Source organism: Chiloscyllium plagiosum, chromosome 24 (genome assembly GCF_004010195.1).
Source record: "Chiloscyllium plagiosum isolate BGI_BamShark_2017 chromosome 24, ASM401019v2, whole genome shotgun sequence".
Lineage (NCBI taxonomy): Eukaryota > Metazoa > Chordata > Chondrichthyes > Orectolobiformes > Hemiscylliidae > Chiloscyllium > Chiloscyllium plagiosum.
This window is the reverse complement of record NC_057733.1, coordinates 23,411,780-23,431,726: the sequence shown is the minus strand read 5'-3', so window position 1 is coordinate 23,431,726 and position 19,947 is coordinate 23,411,780. Positions and strand designations below refer to the sequence as shown.

The following is a 19,947-nucleotide window of genomic DNA, read 5'->3' as shown; positions in this document are numbered from 1 at the left end:
TATAAAGTCACATGGGGCATGGATAGGGTAAATAGACAAAGTCTTTTCCCTGGGATGGGAGAGTCCAGAACTCAAGTGCATAGTTTTATGGTGAGAGGGGAAAGATATAAAAGAGACCTAAGGGCAACTTTTTCACACAGAGGGTGGTACATTTATGGAATAAGCTGCCAGAGGAAGTGGTGGAAGCTGGTACAATTGCAACACTTAAAAGGCATCTGGATGGGTATATAAACAGGAAGGGTTTGGGGGATATGGGCCGGGTGCTGGCAAATCAGATTAGATTAATTTAGGATATCTGGTTGGCATGGATAAATTGGACCAAAGGGTCTGTTTGTGTGCTGTACATCTCTACAACGCTATGTGCAGGTTTGGTGAATTGGCAATGCTAGATTGCCCATAGTGCTCAGGGATGTCTAGGTTTGATGGATTAGTTAGGGGTAAATGTAGAGTCATGGAGAATGGGCTTGGTGGGATACTCTTCGGAGGGTCTGTGTGGACTTGTTGGGCAGAACAGCCTGTTTCCACACTGTAGGGATTCTAAATACAAGGCCTCACATACTACCTCGCCCTCCTGTGAAGCAGTAACTTATATGTACTTCTTTCAATTGATTTTACTGTACTTGCTCCCCATAATGGGGTTTCTTCTGCATTCAGAAGTCCAACCTCGATTAGATGACTTTGATAACATCTCTGTGCAACCAGCAGGCATGACCCCAAGTTACTTGTCATTTCAGTTCTCCCGTTTGCACTCACACTGACATCCCTGTCCTCGGCCTGCGGCTAGCGCTGCTGCAGTGACATTCAACTTTAACTCTGGGAACAGTGTCTCGTTATCTAATTATAGGCATTTTCCAGGTTTCTGGATGAATGATTGCAACAATACTGAGTCCCAGAGGCTGACCTACCCCCGATTTTGATTCCGTTCCTGGCACTGCCCCAGTATTCTGCTTGGGCTCTGTTCTGCGAAGCAATCTCTCCGGACTCCTACCCTATCACTGATCTTTCTTTGTCCTTGACCCACTCACCATTGCGCACAAATGATTACATCTCCAACTTTTCCCAGTTCTGATCAAAAGGGCTCCGCTCACAACGTTAACCTTGCTTTTCTCTCCAATAGGTGCTGCCTGAACCTGCTCGCTAATTCCAGAAATGATTAATAACCTCGAATACTCTGAACTAATAATCTACTTCAATGACTTCTTTTCTGGATTTTCCCAGCACAGCGATACAACGGCGGTTCACTCCGGTCATTTTATTTTCTAAACTTACTTCCCGATATGGGATTGATTGAGGCCAGGTTAAACCAATGAGAAATTGACATTGGGAGTTTACTCCAATGGCCGGTGCGCCCGGCGGTGTAGGCGGGACTTTCTCTGACCGAGCTCAAGTGACTCTATGACTTTTACGATTTCAAGCCGAGGTAGTTTGGAAATTGCTGTTACTCACTACATCCACAGTTGGGATTGGAAGTTATAAACGACTGCAAATTTAAGATGACAGATTGAACGGGTCAGTCCAGAGCCATTTATGTTTTCTATCTGTTTTTTGTTTGTAACAAAAAGCACTGCTTTAGTGTGAACCTGTTGTTTTAATTGTCTAGCGGTGGGTTATGCTTTTGACTTTGCATTAGTTTTACCCCTGAGGTGTGAAATGGGTACCCAGGGTTGGTTGCAAAGGTGCTGAAACAGAGAAACAAGATTTTTTTAAAGAAGAGGTGCGCAAATTTAAACGAGAAAGTGGTAGGAATGTTGTGGGACATCGCTGATGTCTCTTGTTGAAAATGGTATCAGAAGTGTAGCTAAATCGTGCGATGATAAAGAAACCCTCGGAACTGCAAATGCGCAGTTTGAGTGTGAAACATTGACCCGTTTATCATGTCGCAGCGGGAAAGCAAGGGACAGCTCAACATATCTGCATTTGGTTCAAATTAAACTACACCTGAAACAATGTTGGTGCGTATAATCCAGACAGATGTGTTCGACTTTGCCGGTGTTTAGTTTTATTTTAAAGTGTTACCTTTCTTCGGAGAAGTCATGTTTTCTATTTGTTCTATTTGTGAGGGTCGAGAGAGTGGTGCTGGAAAAGCACAGCAAGTCAGGCAGCATCAGAGGAGCAGGAGAATCGACGTTTCCGGCTTAAGATGAAGGGCTTTTGACCTGCTGTGCTTTTCCAGCACCACTCTCCCGACTCTGATCTCCAGCATCTGCAGTCCTCACTTGCTTCAGTGTCAATACTGGGATGAATGGACAGCCAGATGCCAATCCTGAGGGATCCAGAGTGTATGGCGAGCTCGGAGAGAATGCTGGTCACCTTACCCGTTTAACCTGAGATCAAGTTCACTCCCTCAAACCGCTGCAGCATTCCCTGCGACTCCTCGGAGAGGAGATTTACCTCCTGTTCCGAGTCACCTAATGAGCTGGAGATACTACAGAGGGTCTCCACTGTCGCGCCTCAAGGAGACTCATTCCACTCCCATGACACAGTTCCTCATCTCTCACACTATTGTTAAATACACACGTTAATGTTATCATAAAATAGTGAACAAATTCATAATTTAAATACTGTCCATATTTATTGGTCCAAACATTTTCTGTTTCTCCGCTAATATTAGTCACACTTCAGTTTTTACCTCCATGAGCCAGAATTTGTCAATTTTTAAAATATCAGTGCACATCTCCTGTCAACATTTCCAATTCCATCGTTTTTTGATGGAAACTGAGAGAGTTGTTATGCTGTAATTTGTATATGACTTTAAAAGGGGAGCAATGATTATAACCATGTGACATCTTCCAGGCTCCAGTTCTGCTTCTTCTGAATTCTAAGCTGTGCCGTCATTTCCCGTGAGCAACATTATGTGCTGTTGATTTGGAGATGGGAGAGATACTAAACAAGTATTTTGCGTTAGTGTTTACTGTGGAGAAGGACATGGAAGATACAGATTGTGGGGAAATAGATAGTGACATCTTGAAAAATGTCCTTATTACAGAGGAGGAGGTGCTGGATGTCTTAAAACCCATCAATGTGGATAAATCCCTAGGACATGATCAGGTGTACCCCAGAACTCTGTGGGAAGCTAGGGAAGTGATTGCTGGGCACTTGGTGAGAAAGTTGGAAGATGCGATAGTCACAGGTGAAGTGCTGGAAGACCGGAGGTTAGCCAACATGGTGCCAGTATTTAAGAAAGGTGGTAAGGAAAAACCAGGGAACGATAGACCAGTGAGCCTGACATCAATGGTTGGCAAGTTGTTGGAGGGAATACTGAGGGAAAGGATGTACATGTATTTGGAAAGGCAAGGACTGGTTAGGGATAGTCAACATGGCTTTGTGCTTGGGAAATCATATCTCACAAATTTGATTGAGCTTTTTGAAGAAGTAACAAAGAGGATTGATGAGGACAGAGCAGTAGATGTGATCTATATGGACTTCAGTAAGGTGTTTGACAAGGTTCCCCATGGGATACTGGTTAGCAAGATTAGATCTCATGGAAAACATGAAGACCTAGCCATTTGGATACAGAACTGGCTCGGAAGTAGAAGACAGAGGGTGGTGGTGGTGGAGGGTTGTTTTTCAGATTGGAGGCCTGTGACCAGTGGTGTGCTACAAGGATCGGTGCTGGGTCCACTGCTTTTCATCATTTATCTAAATTATTTAGATGTGAACATAGTTAGTAAGTTTGCAGATAACACCAAAATTGGAGGTGTAGTAGATAGCGAAGAAGGTTACCTCAGAGTACAACGGGATCTTGATCAGATGGGCCAATGGGCCAAGGATGGAGTTCAATTTTGCAAAATGTGAGGTGCTGCATTTTGGAAAGGCAAATCAGAGCAGGACTTATACACTTAATGGTAAGATTCTGGGGAGTGTTGCTGAACAAAAGGAGTGCAGGTTCATAGTTCCTTGAAAGTGGAGGTTCAGGCAGATAGGATATTGAAGAAGGTGTTTAGTATGCTTTCCTTTATTGGTCAGAGTATTGAGTACAGGGGTTGGGAGGTCATGTTATGGCTGTACAGGACATTGGTTTGGCCACTTTTGGAATACTGAATGCAATTCTGGTTTCCCTGCTATAGGAAGGATGTTGTGAAGCTTGAAAGGGTTCAGAAAAGTTTCACAAGGATATTGCAAGGTTGGAGGGTTTGAGCTATTGGGAGAGGCTGAATAGGCTGGGGCTGTTTTCCATGGATCGTTGGAGACTGAGGGGTGACCTTATAGAGGTGTATAAAATCATGAGGGGCACAGATAGGGTAAATAAACAAGGTCTTTTCACTGGGTTGGGCGAGTTCAGAATGAGAGGGCATAGGTTTAGGCTGAGGGGGAATGGAGGTTGATGCAATTACAACATTTAAAAGGCATCTGAATGGGTGCAAGAACCACTATGGTTTAGAGGGATATAGGCAAAGTGCTGGCAAATAAGACTAGATTAATTTAGGATACTTGGTCGGCATGGCCAGGTTGGACTGAAGTGTCTGTTTCCGTGCTGTACATCTCTGACTCTATGACTTCTAATTTATTGCAAGTTTTGCCTGTTGTTCACACTTGAGTCCCCACACCATGATTATGCCTCCTGACTAGAGTTTATAGATTTTTAAAATCACTGTTCATGTATGTTAGGACACACCGCTGGAGCAGATGGGCCTTGAACTCTGGACTCTTAGCTTAGAGATAGGAACACCTACCACTGCCACAAGAGCCCCATACATACTCCTGGTTGTAGCTTCCTGTGTTGTCTCTTGATTCATATCTCTGTACTTCCATTTTTGAAAGTGGATTACGTGTAAACTTAAATCTGTGTTATACTTTACTTACACATGTGCATCTAGTAGGACTGAGGGAATGTTCTACACATCCACAGAGTGAAAACCATACTTTCATTTGATTTCAACAGTCAAATGTTCTGCATGCAGATTTCTGGTTGGGAACAGCACTTAAAATCATTTAATTTGTCACTCACCTGACTTTGCTCAGATTTCTTAACTTGCATTTCTGTCCCACACTAGGTATGTGGTCACAAGCTTGTTCACCAGTTGACTACAATGTTTCCTTTTTCACCATGCCCTGAGTCAACCTTATACCGGGATGAGTGTTAAGTTTTTAAAACTCTAGCGATTAGATATGTATACGTTCTCAGTGATAATGATACTTATATTTCATTATTGGCTTTTTAATACCATATTTGAATGCTGTAAACTTTGCAAACTTGATGGGTAAATGAAGAATTAGTATCTTGCCACTGTTTAGTCTTGCATTAAGTCCTACTTCTCATTTGCGTGTTCGTGGTTTTTACATACAACTCTGTAGCATTTTTTTAAAAAATTCCAACATCCTAATTTCCTCCTTATTTTCTAGTACTCTCCAGCCACAGACCATAACCACCTCTGCCCCATTACCACTAGCCCTCTTTCTCCCTATTCACCCCCCCAGTATTAAGCTCTCACATATCCCACACATTGCCCAGGCACCAGACTCTTTAACCCTTCCTGACCTTAACCTCAGTAACATATTCACTCCATATTGTTATGACAGATAGCAGACTGTTGTAAGAGTTGGAATGGAGGCTATCGAAGAGCACAGTGCTGGAAAAGTACAGCAGGTCAGGCAGCAACCGAGGAGCAGGAGAATCAATGTTTCGGGCATAAGCTCTCCACCACCAGGAATGAGGCTTGTGAGCCAATGGGGCTGAGAGACAAATGGGAGGGAGATGGGAGTGGGGGGAAGGGAGTTGGGAATGCGACAGGTAGATGAAGGTGGGGGTGAAAGTGATAGGTCGGAAAGGAGGGTGGAGCAGATAGCTGGGAAGGAAGATGGGCAGGCAGGACCATTCACGAGGGCAGTGCTGAGTTGGAAGGTTGGGACTGGGATAAGGTGGGGGGTAGAGGAAATGGGGAAACTGGTGAAATCCACATTGATCCCGTGTGATTGGAGAGTCCCAAGGCAAAAGATGAGGCATTCTTCCTCCAGGCATTGGGTGGTTAGGGTTTGACGATGGAGGAGGCCCAGGACCTGCATGTCCTTGCCAGAGTGGGAGGGGGAGTTAAGGTGTTCAGCCACCCCACCCCGCTCTCTTGACCAGTCCTACCTGTCCATCTTCCTTCCAACCTATCCACTCCACCTTCCTCTCTGACATATCACTTTCACCCCCACCTTCATCTACCTTTTACACTCTCAGCTACCTTCCCCCAGCCCCATCCCATTTATCTCTCAACTTCCTTGGCCCACAAACCTCATTCCTGATGTAGGGCTTAAGCCTGAAACGTTGACTCTCCTGCTCCTTGGATGCTGCCTGACCGGCTGTACATTACCAGCATCACACTCTTTGACCCTAGTCTCCAGCATCTGCAGTCCTCACTTTCTCCAAATGGAGGCTATCCATCTTAAGGCTCTAACTAGTAGAGATGACAGAGTCTACTATATGTTAACAGATTCTAGTTTATTACATATTTGTAGACTTTATACAACATCACAGAAATATATTCAGATCCATTCAAATCCATGCATAGTCTCCTCCCCACATGATCTATAGCATCAAAGTTAGTTGTTACTCATACTCTTCAATAATTCTTGTAAGGCCCTGTCAGACCCTTATGCTGCACCTCTCCCTGTTCCCAAGACTCTGTACTGATACAAGAATTAAACCTAGACTTATTCAATGAATCGCATCAGTTGTATGACACCTTGATCTTTTACTATAAATTCTATGTTCTATGATCCTGCCCCACTAGCTATCCATCTTAAGCACTCTGAAAGCTTGTATTTCCAAATAAACCCGTTGGACTATAATCTGGTGTTGTGAATTTTAACTTTGTCCACCCCAATCCAAAACCAACACCTCCATATCCTTCAAAATGAGAGAGAACCAACATCAGTAAATAATTATGTATGAGGACCGTACAGACAAATCTGAGTGTATACAGAGGAAGGTGAGTTGTCTGAGTCCAGAGTCAGGAAATAAGCAGTGATGGCAGTGGCATATTGGTCATGGTCAGTCTGCAGGTGAAGTGTCAAAACTTTTTCATTTATATAATTATAATTAAAGAGCTCTAACAGCACATCCATCATCCTTTATGGATGGTGAAACCAACTGGATGGGCACATGGATCACTTTCAGCCTGTTCATCCTTGGATATGTAGTCAAGAATGTGTATAGCCCTTTTGGTTTTTTTTAAAGCTATTGTTTTCCAGGAAATCAGCTCTCACTGTCAACAATGATGGGCATCTGGAGTCCGGATAACTTTTTTTGTGATACAATTGCTATTCTTCTTTCTTGGACCGTCATTCTTGAGGTTATCCATAAGGGTTCATACATTCCAAGTTGCAAAATTTCAAATTTTTTTTTTGTTTAATCACAAAGATAGTAATCCCAGAGGATATGATTTCACAAACAAGACAGCAGGGCATCTATTTCAAGAACACCTTTTTAAGTCCCCTTCTTATCTGGGGTAAGTAGAGTGTACTCCAAATAGGACTGTCCAGGCACAGATGATACTATGCAAAGACAACTCTGTCCCAACATAGCATTGGTAACCTTTGTGCAACAATCATTTGTGTGCAGGTTCTTGACCATGGATTGACTCAAAACAAAAACACAGATGTACAGAGACAGAAAGATAAGCTAATATGGTAAATGGGGATCGGAGAGTAACAGATTGGGAAAGACGTTTGTGACCAGATGTTGTGTAACTAGAGTACCTCTTGGACAAGAAACTGAGGATGAAAAAGTTGCCAAGGAAGAAGAGCAGTCATTATAGGAGATAGAGCTGGTGGCTTAACAGCCCACTGAAGTTAAAATTACAAGATACTGCACCTTGTGTAAATATAACATTAAATATTGAATAAAAGCTGAGCACTGAGGATGCTATAAATCTGAAACAACCATAGGCTGTTTGAAAAACTCAGGTCTGGCAGCATTTGTAGGGAGAGAAACAAAGATAATTGTTTGAGTCTGGTATGACTATTTTTTCAAAAGAGTGTTATCAAAGCTGTTAGACATTGTGTGTATTTAAACTAATAAGTTCAGGTCGATGAGATGGAAAGCCTTTTATGTTCGAACATTTGTGGAGTGATTATGAATAATTAAATCGCAAGGTTAACAAGAGCAATCTCAAGAAGGGACACAGAAGTATTTCACAATGACAGGATAAAATAGAATCGTAGAATGCATGCAGCATGGAAACAGGCCATTCAGCCCAACAAGTCCACACCGACCTGCCAAAGAGCATCCCACCCAGACCCATCCCCCTACCCTATCCCTTAAACCTGCATCTCCCATGGCTGACACATCTGAACTCCACATCCCTGAACACTATAGGTAATTTAGCATGGCCAGTCCACCGAATTGCACATCTTTGGATTGGGCGAGGAAACCAGAGCCCCTGGTGGAAACCCACACAGACATGGGGAGAATGTTGGAATTGAACCTGGGTGCCTGGCACTGTGAAACACCAGTGCTAACCATTGAACTACCATGTCGCTCCTCTGTGACTCCAGACCCACAGTAATGCAGTTATTACTTCGCTACCCACCTTGAAATGGTCTAACAAGTCTAACAATGGCAATTAGGGATGGGCAATAAACAATGGCTTAATGAGTGGTGCCAACAACTCATCAACCAAATTTGTAAAAATAACACAGATGGGGTCAGGCAGGGAGCTGCTACCATGGGTTTCTCAACATGTGAATACAGTGCCATATACCAGACTCAATCTGTGTAACTGTAAGTTGAGAATACACAGTAAGCCCTGCCTTGATGTAGATTATTCAGCTTTATTAATTCATCACCATTAGATTTTTCTTAAGATTCAGGTAAATTTGTAAACAAATCTCACACGTGTCTGCGTGGGTTTCCTCCGGGTGCTCCGGTTTCCTCCCCAATCCAAAAATGTGCAGGTCAGGTGAATTGGCCATGCTAAATTGCACGTAGTGTTAGGTGCAGGGGTAAACATAGGGGAATGGGTCTGGGTGGGTGCGCTTCGGCGGGTCGGTGTGGACTTGTTGGGCCGAAGGGCCTGTTTCCACACTGTGAGTAATCTAAAAAAAACTAATCTATAGCTCATACTTAATCAGTTTAAATGTAACAAAGCAAAGATCTCTGTTTTTTAAACTCAAAGCTTGCTTGATTAATTATTTTATAATCACAGCACGCAAACTGTTAAGAGGAGACCATTCAGCCCCTCGAATCAGTTCCACCCCTCAATAAGATCGTGACTGATCTGTGGCCTCACCCCATTTGCCTGCCTTGAGCCCATAACCCCGATACCCTTTGCTGAAAAAGAAGCCTCGCGTGTCTTGGATTTAAATTTAACAATTGAATTGGTGTAGACTGCTGTTTGGCCTCTGCTCATTTGACTGCAATAAATTTCCTTTTGTTTGAGAAGGATAGAATTGCTAATTCAGTTATAGCTTAACAGTTTGCGTGCTGTGATTATAAAATAATTAATCAAGCAAGCTTTGAGTTTAAAAAACAGAGATCTTTGCTTTGTTACATTTAAACTGATTAAGTATGAGCTGTAGATTAGTTTTTTTTAGATTACTCACAGTGTGGAAACAGGCCCTTCGGCCCAACAAGTCCACACCGACCCGCCGAAGCGCACCCACCCAGACCCATTCCCCTATGTTTACCCCTGCACCTAACACTACGTGCAATTTAGCATGGCCAATTCACCTGACCTGCACATTTTTGGATTGGGGAGGAAACCAGAGCACCCGGAGGAAACCCACGCAGACATGGGGAGAATGCGCAAACTCCACACAGTCAGTCGCCTGAGGCGGGAATTGAACCCAGGTCTCTGGCGCTGTGACTGAATAGGCTGGAGATTGTCCTTGGAGCGCCAAAGACTGAGGGTTGACCCTAGAAGTTTATAAAATCATGAAAGACATGAATAGAGTGAAATTGAGGTCTTTTCCCCAGGGGAGGGAAACTAGGGGGCATAGGCTTAACGTGAGATGGGAAAGATTTAAAAGGGACCTAAGGGGCAACGTTTTCATGCAGAGGGTGGTGTGTGTATGGAATGAGCTGCCAGAGGAAGTGGTGGAGGCTGGTACAATGACAGCATTTCAAAAGGAATCCAGATGGGAATACAAATAGGAATGATTTACAGAAATTTTGCCCAATTGCTGGCAAATGGGACTAGATTAATTTAGAATATCTGGTCAGCATAGACGAGTTGGACTGAAGGGATATTTCTGTGCTGTACATGACTATACCTCGAAGTATAACAAATTAAATGCATTGTTGCACAGACTTAGACACACACACCAAGTTCACAGACATCAATACAGATTAGGGTGGGGCAAGTTAGATTGGTCAAATAAGAATTCATAATATAAAGTAAGAATATGAACAGTCAGTTGTTTGGCCACTCAGCGGCAGCAGGTTGAATTCAACGGCCTTGCTGCTTTCATTTGGCTATAGTCAGAATCACATGACACCAGGTTACAGTCCAGCAGGTTTATTTGAAATCCCAATCTTTCAGAATGTAGTCCCTTTGTCGGGTGTAGTAAGAGAGAAACGCACAGATACAAATACAGAATTTATTGGCAGAGATCAAAATATATTATAAAAATCTACCAAATTGGTCAAATTCCCCTGAATTCTCTGAATTCCCCTTTACAATCCATGCTGAGTTTCTACAATGAGCCTTGTTTTGTGCCTGTGACTATTAATTTTGTTTGGAATTAACCTTGATGCCATACTCAGTCAAATGCTGCTTTAATGTCTAGGTTAATCACTCTCCCTCATTTCTGGAGTTCTGCTCTCTTTGACCATGTTTGGACCAAGGATTTAATGAGGTCTGGAGCTGTGTGGCCTTGGCAGAATCCAAACAGAGTGTTAGTGAGCGGGTTAATGCTGTGTAAGTGCTATTTCAGAATATTGTCAATGACACCTTATATCACTTTGATGATCAAGAGTAGCCTAATGTGGTGGTAATTGGTCAGATTGGATTTACTCTGCATTTTATATGCAAGTCATGCCAGGCAATTTTCCACATGGCTGGGTCAGTGCCAAAGCTGTACTGGAACACTTCGGCTCGGGATAAGGCTAGTTCTGGAGAACAAATCTTCGGTGTTATTGCAGAATGTTATCTGGCTCATAGCCTTTGCGATAGTTAGTGTCTTCAGCCTTTTCCTGGTATTATATGGAGCCAGTCAGATTCATTGGTGATGCTGGGACCAAAACAGGAGCCCAAGTTGGACCAGCTACTCAGTACTTCTGGCTGAAGTGATCCGTAAATGCTTCAGCCTTCCCTTTTGCACTGATGTTTTGGGATTCCCTACCATTGAGAATAGGTATGATTATGGAACCTGCTCCTCCAGTTAATTGTATACTGCTATTCCCAGATGGATTTGCCAGGACTGGAGGGCTTTGATCCGATCTGTTGGTTGTGGGATCACTTAGCCTTGTCTATCACATGCTGCTGCCACTGCTTGACATGAAAATGGTCTTGTGTTGACACCTTATTTTCAGGAATGCCTGGTACTGCTTCTGATACACCCTCTTACATGTCATTAAACAGAGTCAATTCCCTGGCTTTATGGTCATGGTAGAGTGGGGAATATGCGAGGCTATGAGATGATAGATTTTCATTTGTACAGTTCAGCTACTAGTGATGACTTGAGTCTTGAGTTAATTGATATTTTTAAATCTTGAAACTTGATGGAGGTTGGTCTCCAAAGTAATTGCAAAGTTATCACTCCTAACTGCACTACAATGGAAAGATGTGTCTACTACAAGTAGATTACTGAAGACAAGGTCCAGTAGGTTTTTCCCTAATATTGGTTTCCCATCCCCCCTGCTGTAGGTAGATATTTGTTGGGACTCAGACAGTGTTGGTGTTAGCAAGTCGCCCTTGGTGATGGACATTGAAGTACCCCATCCAGAATGCATTCTGGACAATTACAACCCTCCAAATGGAGGAGTACTGAATCAGCTGAGTGGGTTGGGAGGGGCTGGGGTGAGAGGAGGCAGATGCAGGACGTGGTAATCAGTACGTGGTTTCCTTTCCTGTGTTCCACCTCGTGCTGTGAGACTTCAAAGCTGAACCAGGAACCCAACAACCAGATGAATTGCGGGTCCTGTCCCAGCACCTCCATTTCCATCACTCGTGCCGTGCTACTTTTGAATATAGATGCTCTCATTGTAATTATCTCACCACCTGCCCACACCACCTCCAGAAGGGAGGATGTGTCGACATGGTACTGGCAGCAAAGGATGGAATCATCCATATTGGGACCTGCCGAAGATAAGCAACTCCTTAAATGGGCAGGCAGCATTAAGCCTTGAAGTGAAATGCGATGTGGCAAAACTCGGCTACTGCGCTTGACTCGGCCCAGGATTCCTGTAGGCCCAATGATTTTAAGTGTTCAAAACGTTTCCATTGGCTTGTTGCAAACCTGATAGCTGTGCACTAATAATGTGTGTAGCTGATTTTGTTTGGGATCACAAAGATCTTTGTTAATCATTACAGTGCCACCTTACAGCCTCTTAACAAGCTCCTGAAGGAGTTTACTATGCTGTTAATTGGAGACAAATACACTCCCCTCCTCTCCTCCACCTATTATGGTTTTCCTGGAGGTGTCAGAATCTAGAGGGGGGCCTCAACGACCACCATTTTGAAATTGCTCCCAAACTGGGTCTGAATCCTGATATGATTTGAGCCACAGTGTCATGGAGTTTTTACAACAATGACAAAAGTTCCTTCAGCCCATCACGTCTGTGCTCTCCTTCAGGCACCCATCTCTCCTCATCCCATTTTCCAGCATTGCATATCGGCTGGCTTGCTGTAGTCATGTGAGTTTTACTACTGCTGTAACTTGATTTCACTTTTGTTTCTGGCAGCCATTCATCATGTCACTTGAAATAAAATGTCAGAGCTGTCCACCTGAAATTTATGGATTTTCAGAGCTGTAAGACAAGCGAGCTAATATTTTCAAAAAAGGCAACAAAGAATTGGCACTACAAAGTTTGAAGTGTTGGGCAAACATAATGGCTTCATATGATTTAGTCAGTCTGTCTACTACTGAGATAAAAGGAGACAACCAACAGAATTGAATGTTGTCCTTGTCTCAGTGGCAAACTATAGAATTTTTTAAAAATTGAACAACTTGGAGTTGCAATCCTGTTATCAGACCTGGGGAAGGGGTATTATAAACTGTGTTACACCCTAGATCTCACTGAGGAGCAGAGAACCAAACAGAAGAGATTTGAAGTCATACACTGGAGCCTGTATTAATTCTACTTCTAAATGATATGAGTTTAATTTCAGGATAGAAAGGGAGAGGCGAACTATGTGATGGCACTGACACATCCAACTGAATCCTGTAAATTTGGGCAATTAAGAGATGATCTAATTAGAAAAGGGATAGTCTAGGCATTAGAAATCGTGCCATGAGCACACAACATTTTGAGAGGGGAGAAACATACTCTCAAGGAAGCTATTGACATGTGCAGAAGCTCTGAGATAGTCAATCATCAGCTCTAGATTATTAAACACTGAACAGACAATGTATTGAGTTATGCTAAGAAACATTCCAGGCTGACACATACTGGTAAAAGGATAAAATATTTCTAGTAGGGTCAACAGAAATCGCAAGGCCAAAATACAGAATGTGAATAATGCAAAGGACACCATATAAGACATGAAAGGATGTCCAGTCTAGGGAAAGCAGTGGCCTAACAAGGATGTCCAGTCTAGGGAAAGCAGTGGCCTAACTGCAAGAAGCTGAATCGTAAGTGCAAATATAGTAAAATTGTGGTAAGTCAACTTGGAGAGGGGCCACCAATAAATTAATAACCAGCAGAGCTTTAGGATAGCTGAGGAAATCCCAATATAAATTGATTAGCTTTTAAATATGCTGTACGTTTTATTTTTAAAACTCAGCAGTAAATATGTGAAAAGTATCTTATTTTTTCAATTTATTTGCATGTTACAATGACTTGACTGTGCAGCGTAAAAGCAATCTTTTCCGTTTGGAATAATGTCTGTAGCTGACTCCACTATCAGACATGATTGCAATCAAACAGGTTTCCATGCTGCAGTGCAAAATCCTAGAAAATCTCAAAGGCATTTGAGGCTTCAGCTCAAGTTCAGGTGGGCATGCAGATGGGCATTTGCCAAGCTCTTCACGGTCATCAGGGTAATAATCTTCCCTTTCGTCAATTGATGCATTTTGTCCAAAGTCCTGAATAACATCTCAAAGTATATATAAAAGCTATAGAAGAAAATGTGGGGGTGGGAGGAAGAGATGATAAGTAAGTTTATGAATAACATGAAGTTTGGCCTGATGGTTGACAGTAAAGAAGAAAGTCTTAGTTTACAGGAGGGTACAGATGGATTAGTCAGAAGGACGGATCAGCGGTAGATAAAATTTAAGTAACAACTGAAGGGAGTACTCAATGTATGGCAGGACATTAGGAAGCTCAGGAACAGAGGGATCTTGGGCTGCTTGTCCACAGATTCCTGAAGCTGGCAGGACAGGTTACCAAGTTAATGAAGGCATTCAGGACACTTACCTTTATCATTTGAGGTGTTGTTATAAGAGCAGATAGGTATATTGGATCTGTACAGACATTTGGTTAGGCCACAGCAGGTCACCATACTGTTCTGTAAGTCAACTTTAAGGGCATTTAAATGGTCATTGGATAAACATATGGATGAAAATGGAATGGTGTATGTCAGATGGGTTTCAAACTGGTTTTACGAGTCCGCGCAACATCAAGGGCCGAAGAGCCTGAACTACGCTGTAATGTTCCATGTTCTCGGAAAGGTGTGATTGCACTGGAAGGGTGCAGAGGAGATTCACCAGGATGTTGCTGGGCTGGAGCAGTTTAACTATGAAGAGAAGCTAGGCTCATTTCTTTTAGAGTGGAGAATGCTGAGAGGAGAACTGATAGAAGTGTATGAGGTTGAGGGGCATAGAAAGCAGCTGTTCTCTTACTTGAATGGATCAATAACAAGGGAGCAAACTTTTCAAAGAGAAAGGCAAGAGGTTTAAAGGGAATTTGAGGAAAAGTGCTTTTACCCAGAGGATGGTGCAAACCTTACAATACATTGTTTGGGAGGATAATTGAAATGGGAAACCTCACAAACTTGAAAAATTATTTTGAGCACTAGAAATATAACATGTTAGAAGTGGGACTACTGTAGATTTTAGAGTAGATTGTGTCTGCATTGACAAAAATAATGGGGCTAAGGACCTCTTCTGAACTGTATGATCCAATACAAAGTTGGAGATCACCCAACTAGTTTTGCTAGACATTTACTGAATTAATCACTAACATTTTCACATTTGCAGAACAACATAGCTTCTTAGATTTTCTGAACACAAGCAGTGGCAGTTTTTTTGGTGCCATCCAATGTTGGAATTGAACAGGGCAAAGCCCCATTCCTTGCTTTGTGTTTCACCATTATATATTTCATCTTTAAACATGATACAACAACCTGGTAAAAGGCAGTTAAACAGTCCAGTTCATCCACATTAAAAATGTTTATGAATTCTTACTCATTCAGCTCACAGACAAGCATGCTTGCAGCTATCACTGCTGGCCTGCCTGTGAGTTTGTGTTCTGGTATGACCTAGCTCCGTCTGATTGGTTGGTGCAGTCAATGGACCAGAAGGCATGCAGCTATTCCAGAGATACCGATCTGAAATTCTGGTTTATCGCGGACATCCTTCAATTGGAATTCCTATCTTGCCAGCAGGAATGGCTGGCATTCAAACCACAACTAGAGTTTCACATTACCATGAACATAGCTCATCGCTATTTCACTTGTTCAACAAAAAAGAGGCAAAACTGGTTGGTAATGATGGCTCCTAGGGAGATGTCAACCAATAATTCAGATGAATCACTTTACAACATGCAACAGGTTAGCATTGTCAGGTCCCAAGGTGATAAATGGTTTGTGACTGTTAGACTGATGACAACAGAGGAGGGCATCAAGTGAATGTGATGTGTCTAATACACACTGCTGCCTTGTGCAACCTCATGAGCTTCATAAATCTCTGTAAAGTGGCTCAAGACAGTGACCAACTAAAATGAAACCCTGAAAGATAAATTTGAGAGTATATGATGGAATGATACTCACTCTTATCAAGAGGTCAAATGTAGCTGGGAGCCCAATGTAATGGGAAGGATGAGGATTTGGACTTCCAGACAATTCTCGATGCTAATAAGCTGAGAGCTGTAACAGAAATACATCACCAGTGGATGTGGATACAATGCAATTGTTTGTTGAATTTGTGAATTATTTAGCAAAGGTTTTGCCTAATTTGTCACCAGGCTGAGTTCACTGCTAAGGATATGCATCATTGTTGAAATGTGAGAAAAGAAATACCTTACACTCAAACAACTAGCACCAAAGGTTTGACATGCTGTCGTAGTCCTTAAACCATCACTGGCATCTTGCTCTGTTCAATCGCTCACCTTGTGAGCAACACTGTACAGAAAAGGAACATCATCCCAGGAACAAACTGACAACAACAATTTGTATTCATGTCTTTAAAAGATCCAAACATTATAGAGATCATAACTAATAACAGCTATTAAACACATCAGTTGAAGTACCAACCTTTAAATTTTCCCTTTTTTCTTGTAATGTTTTTCTAAATGCATAAATTGCGTTGAATATTTATTATTTGGTGAGTTGTTTAATGCATTACAGTTGATGACAGACTGAGGTTGTATATCAGTGTGTGGGGGTGGCCCAGTGCTTGGATAGGTGGCAGAGTAGGGTTTTGAGGGTGTTCTAAGCTCTAGGGGAGGTTTGCGTGGGGGGAACGCTGTGAGATTACTTTTAATAGTCACTCAAAGTTTTCTTAATTTGTTCACGGGATGTGGGTGTCACTGGCCAGGCCAACATTTATTGCCCATCCCTAATTTCCCAGGGGGCAGTTAGAGTCAACCACATTGCTGTGGGTCTGGAGTTGCATGTAGGTCAGACCAAGTAAGGACAGAAGTTTCCTTCCCAAAAGGATGTTAGTGAACCAGATGGATTTTTCCATCAATTGACAATGGCTTCATGGTTATCATTAGGCTCATAATTTCAGATTTTTGTTGAATTCGAATTCCATCATCTGCCATCGAAGAATTTGAACTCAGTCCCCAAAACCCTTTACCTGGGTCACCACATTAAGTCTGGTGACAATACCACTAGGCCATTCCCTCCCCTCTCAATGTATTTAATAGGCTAATGTTCTGGGGACTTGGCTTCAAATCCTATCATGCTGAAATTTTAATTCCATAAAATTCAAGCCTAACGGCAACCATATAACCATTATTGTGAAAACCCATCTGGTTCACTAATGTCCTATCAGGAAGGAAATTTGCTATCCTTCTCTTTATCTTGCCCATATGTGACTGCAGACCAACAGCAATGTATGGTCTATTCTTAACTGCTCTCTGGGCAATTCCGCATGGATATTACATTTAGCCAGCAAAGTTCGCATCCCATGAATATTTTTTCTAAAAGAATGTATATGTGGAGTTATGACAATTTTCAGTTTACACAGGTTTATAACCAGGTTTACACACAGGTTTGTGGGCGGCACGGTGGCACAGTGGTTAGCACTGCTGCCTCACAGCGCCAGAGACCCGGGTTCAATTCCCGCCTCAGGCGACTGACTGTGTGGAGTTTGCACATTCTCCGCGTGTCTGCGTGGGTTTCCTCCGGGTGCTCCGGTTTCCTCCCACAGTCCAAAGATGTGCAGGTCAGGTGAATTGGCCATGCTAAATTGTCCGTAGTGTTAGGTAAGGTGCAAATGTAGGGGTATGGGTGGTTTGCGCTTCGGCGGGTCGTGTCGACTTGTTGGGCCGAAGGGCCTGTTTCCACACTGTAAAGTAATCTAATCTAAACCCATTTTACATGAGTACTGTCTATGAATTATGATAGCATTCTCCGGTGTTAAACAATTGTGACAATTAAGAAGCATTTCCAGCTGTGAGACTCTTGACAGAATATCTTATTTGTTTTGAAACGTATATGGCCATAAATGTAACGCTGGGACAATTGTGGTCTTTGAGAAAAATGTCCTACTTTGCTCAGCCATTTTACCTGTCTGAATAGTTGGCTCTATTACTTGCTCTGTTCATTACAGAGCTGATAAGTACACAATGCACCCAGTTTATGTCAGTCAGTACTTGGATACTTGCCGTGCACTACCAGGTACAAATGTTCTAGTGTGTAACAGCATTTAATTTTAAAGCACAGTAAGTTGTTTCTCATTTGAACAATGAACAAGGTTGCACGCTAGATATAATTAAGGACAATCATTCACCCCATTGTAGCTTTTCTATCAAGAAGAGACTTGAAAGTTGCACTCTTCACAAAATCCAAAAGTTTATTTGTTTCATGGGTCACTGGTACAAATATCCAAATTCTGCTTAATTGGTGTTGATGCTGGCAACAAAGCACTCTACCTTAATACAATTTTGAAGATGTCATAAATTAGCCAATCATGATGCCAAACACCAAGTAAATTATTACTTTGAACAGACTGAAAAGCAACAACAAAAGTATGACATGCCCAAACATTCCCAATTGTTCTTAAAAAAAAATTCCTTTAAACAAAATCCTAATGTTTGTTATCAGAGATATGGAAACCATGCCAATCATTGTATTTGCATTTGAAAGTGTGTGTAAAAGGTTTGAGTTCCACTTCGGGAAGTTTTACCGGTGAAGAATAGCTGTGGATTTGGTTTTGCAAGTACTGGAATTGTGAACACCTTAGAATTAAAAGCTAATGTTTCACCCCAGACTCAAATCAAAAAGGAACAAATCGCTTATTTGAAGTCTTATCCAAGACTGAGGGAAGTTTGTTTTTGCTGTTGGTTGCCATAGGACAATCTAATTTTTTATAGTGTAGTATTACATTGTAGAATAGGTTTTCAGAAAATTACTTACCATTGAATGAGTGCCAAATATGTGACTTTATTGTATTCAGTGAACACTTTCAAAGACATTGACTGTAAACCCTTGGGTTTCCTTTAACCATGAAAATTGATATTGTATGGGGATTTCCACATTCAATTATCTCAAATAGCATCCACATGTATTCAGAATTCATCCTTTCATCTGTTAATAAGATCATAATATAAAATCTACATTTCTGACGAGCCTGTAAATAATGTTCAAACCTCTTGTGCTTCTCATGGTATCCGGAAAGAACAATCATCTTAGTTCCATTCCCTTGCCATTTCCTCTTTATTTTTGAGTTTTTCTTTAAATGTTTGCCCACTTCTTTGATACCTACTATGGATTCCACATCCAATATTATTATTGTTCAGGCATTGCAGGTCTAAGTAATAACTGACACTAGAATCTCCCTTCTCTCTCATTCTCCAACACCTTGAGCAGTAGGAATACACTCAAAAGAAGCAATGTTTGAATTAATTAAATAATCATAAGTATGTGATTTTATTCCCAGACATTTGAACTTCCCTACTACAGTAGCAATTGTTTGTTAAATGTAGCATTTCTCCTTGTCACTTGGGATGCGTATCATCAAGAAAATCGTCAACTATTTTCATTTATATCCCTTTGACTTCAGTGATAAAGAATTTTTTTTGTGTTTAGTTTCTAATTATGAATGCCTGATTGATAACTTTCTAGGCTGATTTGACAGATAAGAACATCACTGCTACTTTGAGAATGACACACTCCTGAACACATACAGGATGTTGGTTTTAGGTTCTATTTTCTGCATTCTTGATGTGATCTTGTTATATACTTGTACACCAGCCGAATTATTACTTGTATTCAATGTACAATTAGACTGGATAGAATAAGCCTGATCCATGCGATTGTGAAGAATACATGTCTGCATCACTCCCTCGTGAGGTCCACACCCCCCACCAACCCAACCTCCACTCCCGGCACCTTCCCCTGCAACCGCAAGAAATGCAAAACTTGCGCCCACACCTCCCCCCTTACTTCCCTCCAAGGCCCCAAGGGATCCTTC

The 19,947-nt window shown here is 42.0% G+C and overlaps 1 protein-coding gene across 2 annotated transcripts in view; it reads left to right on the top strand.

The window, feature by feature from the left end:
• The first annotated feature begins 1,423 nt into the window (after positions 1 to 1,423).
• Positions 1,424 to 19,947, top strand: part of LOC122562082 (phosphoinositide 3-kinase regulatory subunit 6-like) — a 95,626-nt gene continuing 77,102 nt past the window's right edge. For both annotated transcript variants that reach the window (XM_043714585.1, XM_043714584.1), the window contains exon 1: positions 1,424 to 1,509. The gene's annotated coding sequence lies outside the window, so the exon portion shown is untranslated. The remainder of the gene's footprint in view (positions 1,510 to 19,947) is intronic.